Source organism: Centruroides sculpturatus, unplaced genomic scaffold (genome assembly GCF_000671375.1).
Source record: "Centruroides sculpturatus isolate CEXI.00-Female unplaced genomic scaffold, Cexi_2.0 scaffold403, whole genome shotgun sequence".
Taxonomy (NCBI): domain Eukaryota; kingdom Metazoa; phylum Arthropoda; class Arachnida; order Scorpiones; family Buthidae; genus Centruroides; species Centruroides sculpturatus.
In genome coordinates this window covers 539,427-554,836 of record NW_019384751.1, presented here as the reverse complement: position 1 = coordinate 554,836, position 15,410 = coordinate 539,427, and the positions used below count along the sequence as shown (strand labels likewise).

Here is a 15,410-nt window from a genome sequence, read left to right as displayed (position 1 = left end):
AAAATTTTTTAAAATAATAATCGTCGCTATTGTATCGTTAAAAATTAGAAAATTAAGCCTTGTTTAAATACTGGCTCCCTTTCATGGTCGAATGAGTGTTGCCAGCTAAAACACGTAAAAATAATATTAAAGTAGCCAAGACATAGCCAAATATTGTAGTGCCACATCACTAGCGGACATTTCAAATTTGCTGACTAGGATGGTCGGTTAATCGGGGGTCGAATAATTGAGGCTCTACTGTATATTATTTTTATGAAAATTGAAGATTACCATGAATACTGATGTAAAATTCAAATTTTTTAGACTCTTTTTTTAAGATCAAATTTATGGGGTTGACTGTAGTACTTTTGAGGGCTGAAATTCAAGCTAGAATCCAAAGTACTGAATCATTAGCAGAAGCCCAACTGACGTCTAAACAACTAAAAATGAAAACACAATGAATTATAGTAATATTACCAATTTGATGTTTCTATAGAAAACAGGCCCTCTAAGTTGGGGTCTGTTTTCTATGGGAAAGCAAAATTTTAAAATTTGTATTCACATGAAAATAAAATAATCAAGTGATTTCTTTACAAGTAAAGATGTAGCTATTTGTATTTTAGTAACACAAGGTATTCTTCTAGCTAGGAAGAAATTTATCATGCCAAGAGGATCAAACTATGACTTTAAAAGTAGATTTAAATTCTAATCAACTTCCATATTTCAGATGTGATAATGAAAGTGGCAGAAAAAAGCAGTCCATTTTCTGTAATAATTCTTTTAAAAATATGAAACTGGAATTATATGAATTTTGATATTTAATTTTCACATTTGTTTTTAATGAAAAAATTTTGGCAAATGTTGACCTGTTGTTCGAAATATCAGGGTTGACTTTTATACAGGGTTTATTAAAAACTCCAGATTTTTGGCCAAAATTGCGGAGGCATCTTTTACATGTGATCGACTGTTACTCGAGTATATACGGTAGTATAAAATGAATCATCTAATACTAGATAAAGATCTTGAGGCATATTTTGAAGAAGTGTTAACTGATGGTTATATTTCTAAAGTTGCACGTGATGTTCAGATTCAAGCAATGATGAATTTAGTGCAAATACATTAGCAGGTTTAGATGAGCCTGAAGTAATGCCAAAAGAAATATTAATAATGTTGCAGATTGTAATTCTGGGAGTGGCAGTGTGACTGATATTTTGAGTAATGTTTTGTATGTAATGGAACTTAAGTATCACATATATCAAGCTGAAAAAAGAAATTAGAATGATGTAACTTAATTTGGGTGGAAAAAATCTTTGATACTAAATGAATCTCAAACTGCATTCAAAGGTTCTGAAACTTTAGCTCTGGAAACACAATACAGATTGTTTTCATATTTCTTTACAGAAAAATTGGTGAAAAAAATTGTTTCTGAAACAAACCTATACTCATTGCAAAAAAATATAAATTGTCCGATAAATATTAGTGCATTAGAAATTGAAAATTTTATTGGTATTATTATATTTATGTCAGTATACTATTATTCTAATATAAGATGATACTGGTGAAGAAAATATGGATTTCAACATATTACAAACACAATGCCTTTAAATCAGTTTGAAAAAATTAAAGAAGTTTTACATTTAAATAATAATGGAAAAAACATCCATCTTCAGAAGACGATCCAAACTATGACCATTTTCATAAAATATAGCCTCTAATAGAACATTTGAATAATTGGTTTTCATTGATTACTCTAAATTGCCAACCAGTGGCTGAGCAGTCGTGGGTTCGTGCCTCACTCGGATGGACTTGTCACGTGGAGTTTTCTGTGTTTCCTCCATATATGTAACACCTAAATAGTGGCCAGTTTTCCTTAAAAGACCTCCCGGAAGGCATTCCCCTAGGCAGATAGCCCAAGTGTTGCATTGCCATAACTTAACAAACAGGTTATTCTAAACCAGAGATTATCTATCCACAAGCAAATATGTGCTACAAAAGTGTGTCACTTTACAAAACGATACTTGCCAAATAAGTCACATAAATTGGAGATTTAAATTATTCGTATTGTCCATAATATGAATAATTTAAAGGTTTTGCTTATAAATTTAAAATTTATTCTGATAAACATTCATTTCTTAGGAAATAAAATTGATTTAGGCACTACAGGTAATATGGTAACACACCTTTGCCGAATAATTCCTTGAAGCATTAACCGTATCATCTATTTTGACAATTTTTACACACCTATTCCATTAATCACATATTTGGTGGAGAAAGGAATACATTGCTTAGGTTGCAAAACTGGTTACCTAATTGTAAACTGCCAGATAAAAATGCATTGATGAAACAGGTGGTTGTGGAATATTTGAAGAAAGAAAAATAGCAGGTGTAGAGCTATCAGCAACTATATGGAAGGACAATATGGTAGTTAACATTTTGTCAACTTATGTTGGAGCAAACCCAATTACAACACTAGAAAGACATGGTAAAAAGTAAAAAAGATAAAGTATCAGTTCCTTGAATAGTTGTAAGCTTCTTGCCTCTAAAACATTAATTTAATAATTGTCTCAATTAACCAGATAGAGATATGAGGTTTATCAAACTGTAATGGTACTCAAGTAATCTCAATCACATTGAGAAAAGACTTTTATTAGTGGAATATAAAAGTCTTTTCTCAAGTTCAAATTTTCATACAAAGTAAATTTATATTTGCGTGATAATCTAATTTTAGACAATATTTATTATATTATATGAATTCTTTTTATAGCATAGCAAGCAAATATTTATTGTGACATTGTCACAATGCCAGGCTGCAATTTTTAATTTATTTAATTAAAAATATATGCTTTCTACCACAAATTAGTAGTGTCTTGCCCCTGTACAGCATACTTTTGCTGTTACCAATACAGTTCTGTCAATCATCTATCTAACTGCTTTCAGGGGAAAATTTTTGAATTGAAATAACATGACTTCCAACTTGTATCAGAAGTTTGCATATACTTAATTGGGGTCTTGTGTCCAAGCTTTCCATATCTGCTCTTGGCTTTCATCTAATTAACTCTGTTCTTGAGATTAAAGGAGGACAGACATCATCCTCAAAATCAAAAACCTGACTAAATGCAAAGTGCTATTCATTTTCTAAATGTGATGAAAGTTCATTTTATAGAAATTTTATAGAAGTTCATTTTATAGAAATTTTATAGAAAAAGAAAAACAAAGAAGTGTATAATGATCACATTATGAACAAATCAAGTGTGAGAAAATGGTGTTTAATATTTAATCAAGAAAGAAACATGCAAAAACACATTGCTGCAATCACTCAAACTGTGTGATTGCAGCAAATTCTTGAGTCATTTTTCCTTTTATTGTCTATCACTTGGCTATTCTGACAACTTTTTCTAAAGCAATGTTAAATAGAAGAGGCGATGGCATCTCCCTGTTTCAGTCCTGTTTTGCTCTGGAAGCTGACTGACTTTGTGGCCCTGGTTTTTACAGTATACCACACTTCATTCATGCAAATTTCCACAATTCTGGAGAGTTTGTCTAGTATCTCAAACTCCTTCATGGCCTTCCATGCTGATTGTTTGTGAATATTGTTGTATGCCTTTTGAAAATCAATAAACAAAAGGTGTGTGTTGACATTGTATTCCCAGTTCTTCTCAAGAACCAGTCTTAATGTGAAGATTTTGTCGGTTGTGGCTCTTTTTTTCAGAAACAAGTTTGATATTCACCCATGATTCTCTCTATGTACGGAGTCAATCTCCTCATAACTAGAAATGACAGGATCTTGTATGTCACCTGGAATGTATTAAAAAATTATAAAACCTAAATCACAAAAAATATGTAGCCTTTTATATGTGCATTTTAAATACAATTAAATTTAGTAGAGTGAACCTTTCTTTACAGAGTCTTTTCTGCAACATATAAGCAAATTATTTAAAAGTTTGTAAAGCATTGATACTTGTAAAAATAACAGTTTAATGACTTGTTTTAGATACAATTCATGAAATGTCATAGAGCATTTTGCTGCTAAGGATGAAGTCTGATGTCATTACTAGTATCTGGTATGGAGAGTATGGAAAAGTTGTCACACTTTGTCTGTCTTTTGTTCCTTTGGACAATAAGAAATTAGAAATGTTACTTATAGGTTTAGCACTTGTTGAGTGGTGATAATCATGGAAGAAGGACAATGATAGAAAATAGTATAGTTAAGAAACTTTGTATGTTTTTTCAATCAAGCCAATAATATGAAGAATCACAGCAGCTTTAAATGAAGTATTATTTAGTAAAATATATTAGAATATATCACATTAAGTATACAATAAAATTATTTTGAATTAAATTATAGAAATAAAACTAAATTAATATTTTAAATCAAATGTCAGATTCAAAAAATTTATCATAATATATCTTATAATTTTGAGTATATCATTGAACTTAATATTAACTTTAAAAAGTTAAAAAAGTCAAAAGTTTAAAAATTTTTTCAAAGAAATTTAAAAAATTTACTTTGAAAAAATTAACTTAAAAAGAGTACCCATAAGCAATATAGAGTGACAAAATAGACCCATTAATTTTATTGAATAGAACAGAAAGTTTTTGTGTACTTTTAACAGCTGGATTACTTAATACAGATGTGTGATTTAAATATAACAATTGTGAGATTTAAATATAACAATTGTGAGATTGTAATCTTTGTTTTGAAGCATATTTTGAACTTTTTACTTCATCTTTTCTCAGAGTAAAATCAAATATTGAAATATTTGCAGATAAAATAGCATATCTGGCATATGCTTTTTGAATTTTGGTAAAGATATAACATTGTACAAGCTATAAAAAAATATTCGTAATATGTATGTGGAAGATGCACTTAAAGATGCATGTCAAATATAGTTTAAAAAGTTCTGTTCTGGAAATTTTGAACTAAAGGATACACTAACTAGTTTATGCTTACAATACATATTGAGTATTCAATCACAAATGTTTTAAGCTTTGTTCAGAGGTCCTCTTAAGATGAAATAACAAGAGTTATAGTTAACTTAGACAAATGGAAGCTCAGTAGAACTATAACTTGTTATTTTACCTGAAGAGGGCTTCTGAACAAAGCCAAAATGTTTGATTGAATACTGAATATGCTGGAAGTTGTATAAGCATAAACTAGTTGTATATAAAGTTTCAGCTTCTGGGATGTTTCTGTAAATGATAAGTATTGGAAGAGTGCTCAAAACCTTATAAGGAAGAAATTGTTAAAAATCAATAAATAACAACTTGTAAACTTGCAAAAGATTTTAATATGTCACAGATGTGTGTATTGTTGAAACACTTTGTCGACTTGGAATTGTTGCAAAAGATGATTGGGTTTTGCAAGCATCAAGTAAAAAAAAAAATGATATAGAGAGAGAGATCAAGTACAATTTTGTCTTCTAGGGTTTCATTTTATTTTTAAATTAATTACTCATTTTTAGTATAAAAATTTTTTATGGATGACAAAATTAGTTAAAATAAAAATATTTGTTGTTAACTGAAAATTTGTTCTAGCATGGGACAGCAGCCATTTTTTCATAAAGAGCCATTTTAAGGATTATATTTACCAAAATAATACTTAGAGCCGCAAGTCAGCAACTTGAATTATGAAATGTACATTTTTGAAAATTGAGCCTAAAACATGGTTTTTTTTTGTTAAAATGGGTTTATTTGTGCTTTGTTTAAAGATGCTGGAATTTCAAATATTTTATAATATATTTAGCTTGTACAAATTAAAAAAAGTTAAAATAGAAAACTTAATTTAAAAAAATAAGAACATTATATAGTCTCTAATGAGATTTTTGTTGCTGAATTTCTCGAGAAAGTTTGTCAAAATTCGGTAAATCTGACATTACTTTCATTTTCAAACAAGACGGCAGACTTGCACTGTTTAGCTGATTTTTTTTTTGGTGTATTTTTAATAAAATTCATGTTCGAAAATGTCTGTTCACAAAAATATGTTCCAAAAATCAATAAAAGTCCAAATGCACAAGTTTTTAATTGAATATAAATATCAGGCAAACTGTTCCAAGTATCTAAAACAACTTGATCTTGCCTTCTAAGAGTTTCGATCTTAGACCATTTATATTGTGCAGCAAAAGTAGCTTTCTGTCTCTCTAAATTTGCTAATTCACTTTTAATCGACTTTTTCCTCCATTAAAACATTGTTTCCAAGTTATTTTATTTAGGGAATAATTATTAGATTTTAGAGTTATCATAAAGTCTGATTCTATGTAGATAAGTTTTCAGAAATTTTAGCTTTTTAGATAAGTTTAGAAGAATGGTATCATCTTCTCAACTTAGTTCTAACCAAAAAACCACAACCAACCAACCTAGTTCTAACCAGTTTATTTTTCAATTTGGAAAGAGAGAACCCAGAGCTATAAATTCTTGTCTAAAGACCTTCAACTTTCCTTTTATAATATGAATGCATAACTAAATGCAGGGGAAAAAAGATGAAAACAGAAAGTTGACTGAGTCTTTTGTCTTGAAGTTCTCATAGATTGAATATGTGCAGAAATTTCTGTGACAACTAGCATTTTACCAAATTTATGATTAGCATGTAATCAGATTATTATTTAAATAAGATAAGTTAAAAAATATATTAAAAAATTTTTAAAAAATGTATTACTTTTTTGCTATGTTATATTTTCTTAGCTTTTCCTTGAACTGATACTATTTTTACAAGAATTGCTTACACCTTATACTTTGAGAAACTGTTAAAGATATAATTCCAGTTCTTCTTTGATTAAATATCAAAAGTGCACTTTTGATATTTGTCAACAGTGATTTTATTACATTTGTCAACAGTGATTTTATTAAATAACAATTATGAGTGTTTCCTGATAATTCAGATGTGCTGATTACAAATTTCAATTTTTCTACTTCACTTATTTGTAACAGATTAAAACCCTTCATCTGTAATTATGCAATAAATCACTTTGATTAATCAGAATTGTTATTTAAATAACATGGAAACACTTCAAAAATGCATGTAATATCTTAGTTATAAAACTTCATAATGGCTTTTACTTTTAGGATTCTTTTATCTGTATATCCAAACATTCCATCAACTATAAGGCCAGTGCTATACGGTCCAGAGCTCACTGTTCCTGTTGGAATGAAAACATAAGATGCTTTATTAGCATCTTATTCCTTTAGATAAAGCATGCTATCAACTAGTGAAGAAAAGGACCTAATTTTTTGTTACTTGACCCTGTTCTAATTAACCAGTCAGAATTAAATGATCTTGTATATGATCCTTATTTATCCAAAAATATTTGCTGAATTTTTGGGTTCCAGATTGAAAAAAAATCGAATTTGTTAAGCAAAGATACAAAAATGTTTTTTTATTGTGTTTTTTTTTTTTTAAATGAAAGGTAACATGAATTTGAAGCTTCTTCCTGGCCAATTCTCTAATATCCTGCTATGATACTGACACTGTCATGAAGGCTTTTAGTATTCAGTAAAATCAAGAGAGTGGTGACTTTTCGTAAATTCTTCAAAGAAAAGTATAAAGGCATCCCTGCTGCATAATAGGAACATGTATCCATCAATTCTATTGCTTAGCACATCACAGAATCATATGAAAGCATGAAGCTTGTCCTGAGTAGCATGCAATGTTATCTCCACAGATGGCATATTTGTGGTGATTTAAAAGTGTTAGCTCTATTTTTGGGACTACAGCTAGGCTTCTGAAAGTTCTGCTGCTTTTTTGTGTCTGTGGACCAGCAGAGATTGTAAACTGCAATTCATCAAACAACAATGACTAAAGAAAGACTGGCTTACTGTTAGAGAGAAGAACTTAATAAACAAGCCAGTAGTTTCCTGGAGAAAAATCTATTTTACACCTCTCTACTCATAAAACTTGGTTTGATGAAACTGTTTGTGAAAGCCATAGAGTAATGGGCAAAGGTACTTGAAGAATAAGTTCCCTACAGTTAGTGATGTTAAGAACAGATAGGGCATATTTTTTGGTCTGCAAATACAGGAGCTAATGAAAGATTCTGCATTCAAAAAAGCTTGAATGAATCAGAGGCAGCTGTATGGGCAGTTTCCTTAAGAAATTATGAACAATTTTCTTGGTAATCATAGGGCAGATAACTATAAAGTGCTTGTTAAGGAACTACAGACAACTAGGATGTTGCATGTGTCTCAAAATTCATTGCTTGGACTCGCATCTGGATTTCTTTCACAGGAACTTAGGTTGTTGTAAGTGATGAACACAGTGAAAGATTCCATCAGGAGTTATAGACTATCTGCTGTTCAGGTATAAGCTATTACCTAGGTAAATGGAGTCTAAGACTACTAGATGACTACTGCTGGATCCTGCAGACAGATGTTCTTACAGTTAAATGCAGCAGGAAATCTACAAGGCATACATTTTAGTGAATATATAATCATTACTACTAATCATGTTTTCATCACAAATGATTTTTTCTGACAGAAAGAAATGATTATTACTTAAAAACTGAGCCCAATAAATAGAAATGGAAAGTAGATTTGAAATCATCAGAAAAGTTTTTATAAGAATAATTTTACGATTTCTTTTAATAGACATTGAGTTTCATTTTGTTCCTCAGTATAATTAATGAATATAGAAAATTCCAACAACTAAATAAATTCTTTCATTTGTATATGTTTTGTATTGCTTATTTTGTTATAAATTAAGTGAAATAATCATTATTATTTTTTTATTTAAAATAAAAATTTTTTATAGTAATATAGTAAATATGCTTTTAAAACTTTTTATTTTCAAATTTTATTTTTCTATATTTATAATAAATTATAGAAAAATGAAGTTTGAACAATATTTAAATCATTATAATAAAATAAATTATTAATTGAATTGGAGGTATTTCTTATAATGTGTTTTTATATTTTAATAGCCTAAATATATAGGATCACTAATGAAAGCTGCTGAATTAAGGAAAAAAGAATATGAAAGAAGAATAGAGAGACAAATTCAGAAAGAAAGAGAAAAAGAAGGCAATGAATTTGAAGATAAGGAGGCTTTTGTTACGTCTTCATATAAGAAAAAATTGTTAGAAAAGCAAGAAGAAGAAGAACGAGAACGTAGACAAAAGAATTAGAAGAGAGGATGGATGTAACGAAACAGCAGGATTTAAGTGGATTTTACAGACACTTTTTAAATCAAACTACCGGAGAAGAACAAATTCCCAGCATCGATTCGAAAAAAGAATCAATAGAAGGATTAACAGAAAANGATACAAACACCCCAGCAAGTTTGTATATTTTTTTATTAAGTAATTTTTATCATCACCAATCCAGAATAAACTCATTTAGCCTAGGACAAACTAGTTTGGCCAGTAACATATATATTATTATATAGATAGAAGTAAGTTTCATTTTCTTAGAAGCATACTGGATATTATGATTTTTCTATGTATATAATAAAAATATCTCTGAAGCCATCTGCAAATATACAGTATTTAGCAGTTGAAACTCATAGGCCTTGGAGTCACTTTTCATACCTTTCAGCTCATATTGTCACTTTTTTGGTCATTTCCACGTTTTTAATTAAGATGTGAGACCAATCAAAAATAATTTTAAAGCCAAACGATCTGCTGCACAAATTTATAAATGCTATAATTGAAAATTTTAAAAAATAAATATGGACTATACAATAGAACCATCAAAATTTATAAAATTACAAAGAGTAAAAATTCTGTAAAAAGCAAAATAAAGTTGCTACTGTATAAAAACTTTCCTTTCATAATTAAAGAAATTTTTTCCTTACACATTATGCAGTGAATTCAAAATTTCACACCTTTATGTGAATTGAGGCAATACCGTCAATTCACATAAAGGTGTGAAATTTTGAATTCACAGAAACTTGTAAATGAGGCAACAGTACTTAAAACTAATAAATAAACAATATTTAATATGAAAAGGAAACAAATAACGATATGTTCATCTGTTTTGCATTTTTAGATCTTGACAAATTTATTGTTTCACCTTCAGTGGTAGTTTCGAGGACAATGGTAGAAATAAACTAATGTATTTTGTTGCAAATAGAAATTTAATGGCATTTGGTAATTTAAAATTTATTGATGAGAGTCCTTTTAAAATTTGGAGGACCAAAAAAGTGCGATATATCCAAATCCACGATATAACTAGTGGCTACTGTATTACAGTATATACAGAAATTTTAAAAATGTATTAAACCCAAACAGAATAAAAAAAAAAAAAAAACAACTTTTACTGCTATTTTGCTGAGTTTTCCTTTCATGTTGTTACTTTGTTTTGTTACTATTGCACTCACTTTTTCTATTTTTCTGTATTTTTTGTAATTTTTAATGCATTAAATACAATACAAGAACAATAACAAAAGCATCACAATGTGATAATAAAATCTGTTTCTTATGAAAAGTCATCATTTTCCTTAACATTAAAAAGTTTAAGAAGCACTAATGTTTACTTGTGATAATATTTGAACTTAGGTTATAATCAATCTTATTCCTTATTTCAATTTTATTTCTTACCAATCTGAAAACTCTGGACAAAGTGTCATACAGTACTGCTGTGAAAACACATGTTCTGGATCTCAACACTCATTGTATGTGCATGTTACAGATACATCGCCTATTGTTGCTTCACAAAAATTGGGATAGAAATTGTGACACGTGACTTGCCAAATTTACACATGCACAGATTATGTGAAATATGACTCTCACTGTTTAAAGACAAGTTTGTTAGTAAATGGATATACATATTCTATGAAATATGGTTGCAAAAGTGTAAAAGTTTGAAGCTTGTTAGAATTCCTTCTTTCACAAACATCAATAGTAATAAAACATGTTTATGTGCCTTCCATAAACTCTGCACTTTTCCTCCTCTAGGAGGCATTGTGCCACAGCACATTGGTTGCAGAGCTCTGCTCTCCACAACTGTGTGGAAAATACTGCATAAATTATTGCATTTTGTTTAATCTTCACAAAAGATGAGTTACACTCGCTACTTATCTACTTCTCTGGTGATGCAGAAGCCCAATTGGCATTTGGTTTGACATTCTTTGTCGAATGGAGCTGGATAATAATGATTTGAAAGACTTATGGAAAGGCAATTTTCACTTAAATTAAATAGTGAAATATTCATTTCTGCATTTTCTAGAGATTCTATTTATTTGTTTTTTTGACAACTGTTAAACTTTATTGTATTACTTCCTGGAGATATTGAGAGGTGCTGAATAGTTTTGTTTTTCTGCATTTGAGCACAGTGGCATATTCATTTGATTATTTTTATACAAGATGGAACACTTCCTCACATTGCTATTCTTCATTTAGTAAGAACAGTGTATAGAGTATTTCTGTTGGTTATTTGGATATAACTTGTTTTTTGTACAAAGGTGATGTTGCCTAGAATAACAATGTATCTCTGGTGTTAATAGCTCTGTGTATTATTTTATCTGTTTGCTACTTCAGAAAGTACTACACATAGTAAGGAATAGCATTGTGGTAAAAATGTGGTGTTTTAAAAAATTGGTATATATTTTGATATGCATGCTAGTTCTTCATTTTTGAACTGCTTCAGTCTATATAACTGATTGAAATTTATATTTTTGTCATTAACAGGATTAAAAATTGTTTGCTATGATTACTTTAAGGATATATTAATTTTGAATGTTAAATTATTTATTTAGTGAAATTGTTAGATCATGATCTGTTCTCTTATGATTATTATAAGCAGGTATTATGTAACACATAATGAGTTTTTGTTGTCCATATGCCGATTTTTGCAATAAAATGTTACAATTAAATCTGTTAAAATTTGAAAGATACATTTTATAGATGTACACGGAAGGGATTTAAATAGAAGAAATCATTAAATAGTAAATACTGTGAATAAAATACAAAGTTAACCTTTTTATTAACACTGTTTACTACTAAAGTATTAAAACTGATATAAACTTGAGATGAACTGGCAATAACTTTCATATATTGTTTTATACTTTTATCTTATATTTCTGAGAGATGGATAAACTGAAAGTGCATCTTTCTAATAAAATCACTACATTTAGTTGGAATAATTTTTTATATATTGTATAAAATGCCTAATATGCTTCATTGTAAACTTCTCTGTCCATTTTATAGTGTCATAGAATTTTAAACTAGATTAACTATTTAGTTATTCAATTGTAGAGTTGAATGAATCTCTTATTACTCTATTTTAAATTATGTTTACTATAAATTAAGATAGATATTATGTGTTCAATTGATAATCACCAAATCAGAAATTTCAGTAAATAAAATTATTTTGGATGTTATGAGATTAATTTACACAAAAGTGACTCTGAATATAAATCTGTTTATTTTATAATTTTAAAGCTATAAATTTTATGAAATTTATTTGAATATTTTATTTCAGAGAGGATGGATGTAACGAAACAGCAGGATTTAAGTGGATTTTACAGACACTTTTTAAATCAAACTACCGGAGAAGAACAAATTCCCAGCATCGATTCGAAAAAAGAATCAAAAGAAGGATTAACAGAAAATTCCGAAGAAAAAGAGGATAAACAATCGTTGGAATTAAAACGTGCCAAAGAAGCAATATCAAAATTGAAACAAGATACGAAAAACAGCAGCAGTAGTGATAGCAACAGTAGCTCATCTGAGAGTTCAGAAGAGGAATATAACCAAAGAAGGAAGGACGAACGAAAAAATCATTCTAAACGTAAAAGTCGATCTCGTCGTGACGATAGCGACAGCGACCGTGATAGACATTCTAGAAAAAAACCAAAGCATTTTCACAAAGATTCTAAATATAGACATAGACGTCCAACTTCTTCGGAAGACGAAAGTTATCGAAGGAAAGAGAGACATCGAAGTGATGAAAAACGTAGTGATGACCACCATCACAGAAAGAAGTCAAAAACAAGTCACAGTAGTTCCAGTCACAAAAAAAAGATCAGCAGGCATAATAAACGTCGCGATTATTCTTCGGATTCGGATAGATGAAATTCAATGTCAACAAAATTGATTAATTTTATCCTATATTCATACAAATATTTGATTTGTATTCACGGATCATAAACGTTCTTTTCGTATCACTAATAAAGTTATTATCCAAATCATCGTAGCTTCATTTAAAGAATATTATTTTTTATATCGTAAGCAAATATTAATTTTAGTTTTATTCGATGAAGTAATTTATTACGAACGTAATAAAATATTATTATTAGGAGTCAATTAAGTTCTCGTTCTCTTTTTTTATTTATTAATTACAAGTAAGTGAATTTGGGTGGAAATTATTTTGATTTCCTGAAAACAGTTAAGAAACAATGACAGACCAATTGCTTTCATAAGCATCAGTAATGATTTGATTGGAAGAATTTTCTATTGGAAAATTCACATAAAGTATCTGAATTCTACGTACAGTACGTTAATTGGTTAAAATACAAATAATTTTTTTAATATGTCGAATAATATACATTTTACGGAATTTTAAGTTTAAATATTGATAATTGAACGATAGGAAATATATTTAACCACAAATTTTCCTTAAATCGTTAGTCAAACGTAAAATACTAGATTATTTTTCTTGTTAATATACGAAGTCGACAGGAACAGAAGTTCAAATCCGTTCCGAATCGATCTTTTCTTCTATTGGGTCGTTGCAAATGAAATGGCCGTTTTTTTAAATTTTAAACTTTCCATCCATGTAGTTCAACTTTTTTTCCATGTAAACAGTGCTGTGTTTGCAATTGGAAGAGCGCACATAATATGTGAATTGAAAATGTAATTTAATTTATATTGTGAGTTACACATGTTTAAAGAGTACTTTTTCCTACGGCATGGGAAAAAAAGGAAATCGAATAATTTTCTTTTAGGAGTATAAGCAGGGACATAATTCAGCCGAAGCAACCCGAAATACCAATAAAACTTTTGGTGAAGGTTCTGTGAGTGAGCAGGCCAACAGGCATTGGTTCAAAATATTTCATTCCGGGAATACAAATCTTAAAAATCAGAATTGAAGATGATTATCGAATCAGAATTCACATGACGGAAATCGCGAAAAGGAACATACTGGACATTATTCAACCATTTCTCGACATATAAACATGTTAGGGAAAGTCAAGAAGCTCGACAAATGGATACCCCACGAACTCAGTGAGAGAGATGAGCATAATTTGGAGGTTGCAGTTCTTTAATTATTCGTCACAAAAATGAAAGTATTCAATTGAAATTCTTCCCCATCCACCTTATTCTCCAGACTTGTTACCAACAGACTATCATTTTTGTAATACATTTGGATTGTTTGTTTTAGCAAGGAAAGTCTTCGAGGAAGAGGACGCAATAAAAAATATCAGTACTTTTTCGTTAACTGGGCGCCATTTAATTTTCAATCCAGTTTTAGAAAAAACGATGTTTAATTTCACATTTTTTACAGATAAACTTATAAACATGTATATAAATAATGATGTATAAACGTGTACAAACATGTGTATTAAACATTATAAAATGTGTATAACATTGTAAAATATTAAACGTGTGAATTACGAAATATCGATTTCGCTAAAAATAGCAGTAAAAATGACTGGCTCCCAGTTAATTTAACGGAAAAGTACCAAAATATCTTTAATGACTTTTTGGCTTTTCATTGTTGTGATTTATATCAAATTGGCATTAATGCATTTCTGTAGCATTGGGAAAAGTATATTAACGTTGGTGGAGACAATTCAGTCAAAAGTAAAAGTCGGCCATTTCATTTGCAACGACCTTATAGAATTTTCAAAGTTATCTAATGAAAATCAAGATTGATCAAACCTAATCAACTTTATATTTTAACCATAGAAATCACAACTTAAAATAACTTTTGAATCAGACATTTTAAATTCGATAAATTCATAGAGAAGCCAGAAACGAAATGATCAATGGACAGAAGTAAAGTTCTCTTCTCCCGATATGATACGGAAAATAGTGTTTGTCGTATTTTTACTTTATTTTTGTAAAATGTTAGTTTTAGTGGTTTTATAATATATTCTGAAACAGTAGATCGACAGTAACCAATAGGAACTAAATTCGGCGATTCAAATAAAGGGAAATGATTTTGAATTTGACAGCTACACGGAAGTGCAATTTATAAATACGGTGATACACTGGTAGCATCCAGTAGTTAATTTTTTTTTGTCGAAAACCGTTGGAGATAGGAAGATGGGATGAAATACCAAGTTTGTAGAGGAGGAGGAAAATTTTGGTAACCTGGCAAATCAGCGATTTTTGAAATACAATAAATGGGGTATTTTTAATTATGAGTGGTGTTTTTGAGACATTATATAAATTGTACGCGACAAAATAAACACCTTTTGTAATAGGTCATATTTTCTTAAGCCCAACTGTTTTTAAGATATCATTCAGTTTCTACTAAAAATTGATTTTTCTCTTTTC

At 29.3% G+C, this 15,410-nt stretch overlaps 1 pseudogene; it reads left to right on the top strand.

The window, feature by feature from the left end:
* LOC111628580 overlaps positions 1–13,417 on the top strand; it is a 34,749-nt pseudogene extending 21,332 nt beyond the window's left edge.
* Positions 13,418–15,410: the final 1,993 nt, after the last annotated feature.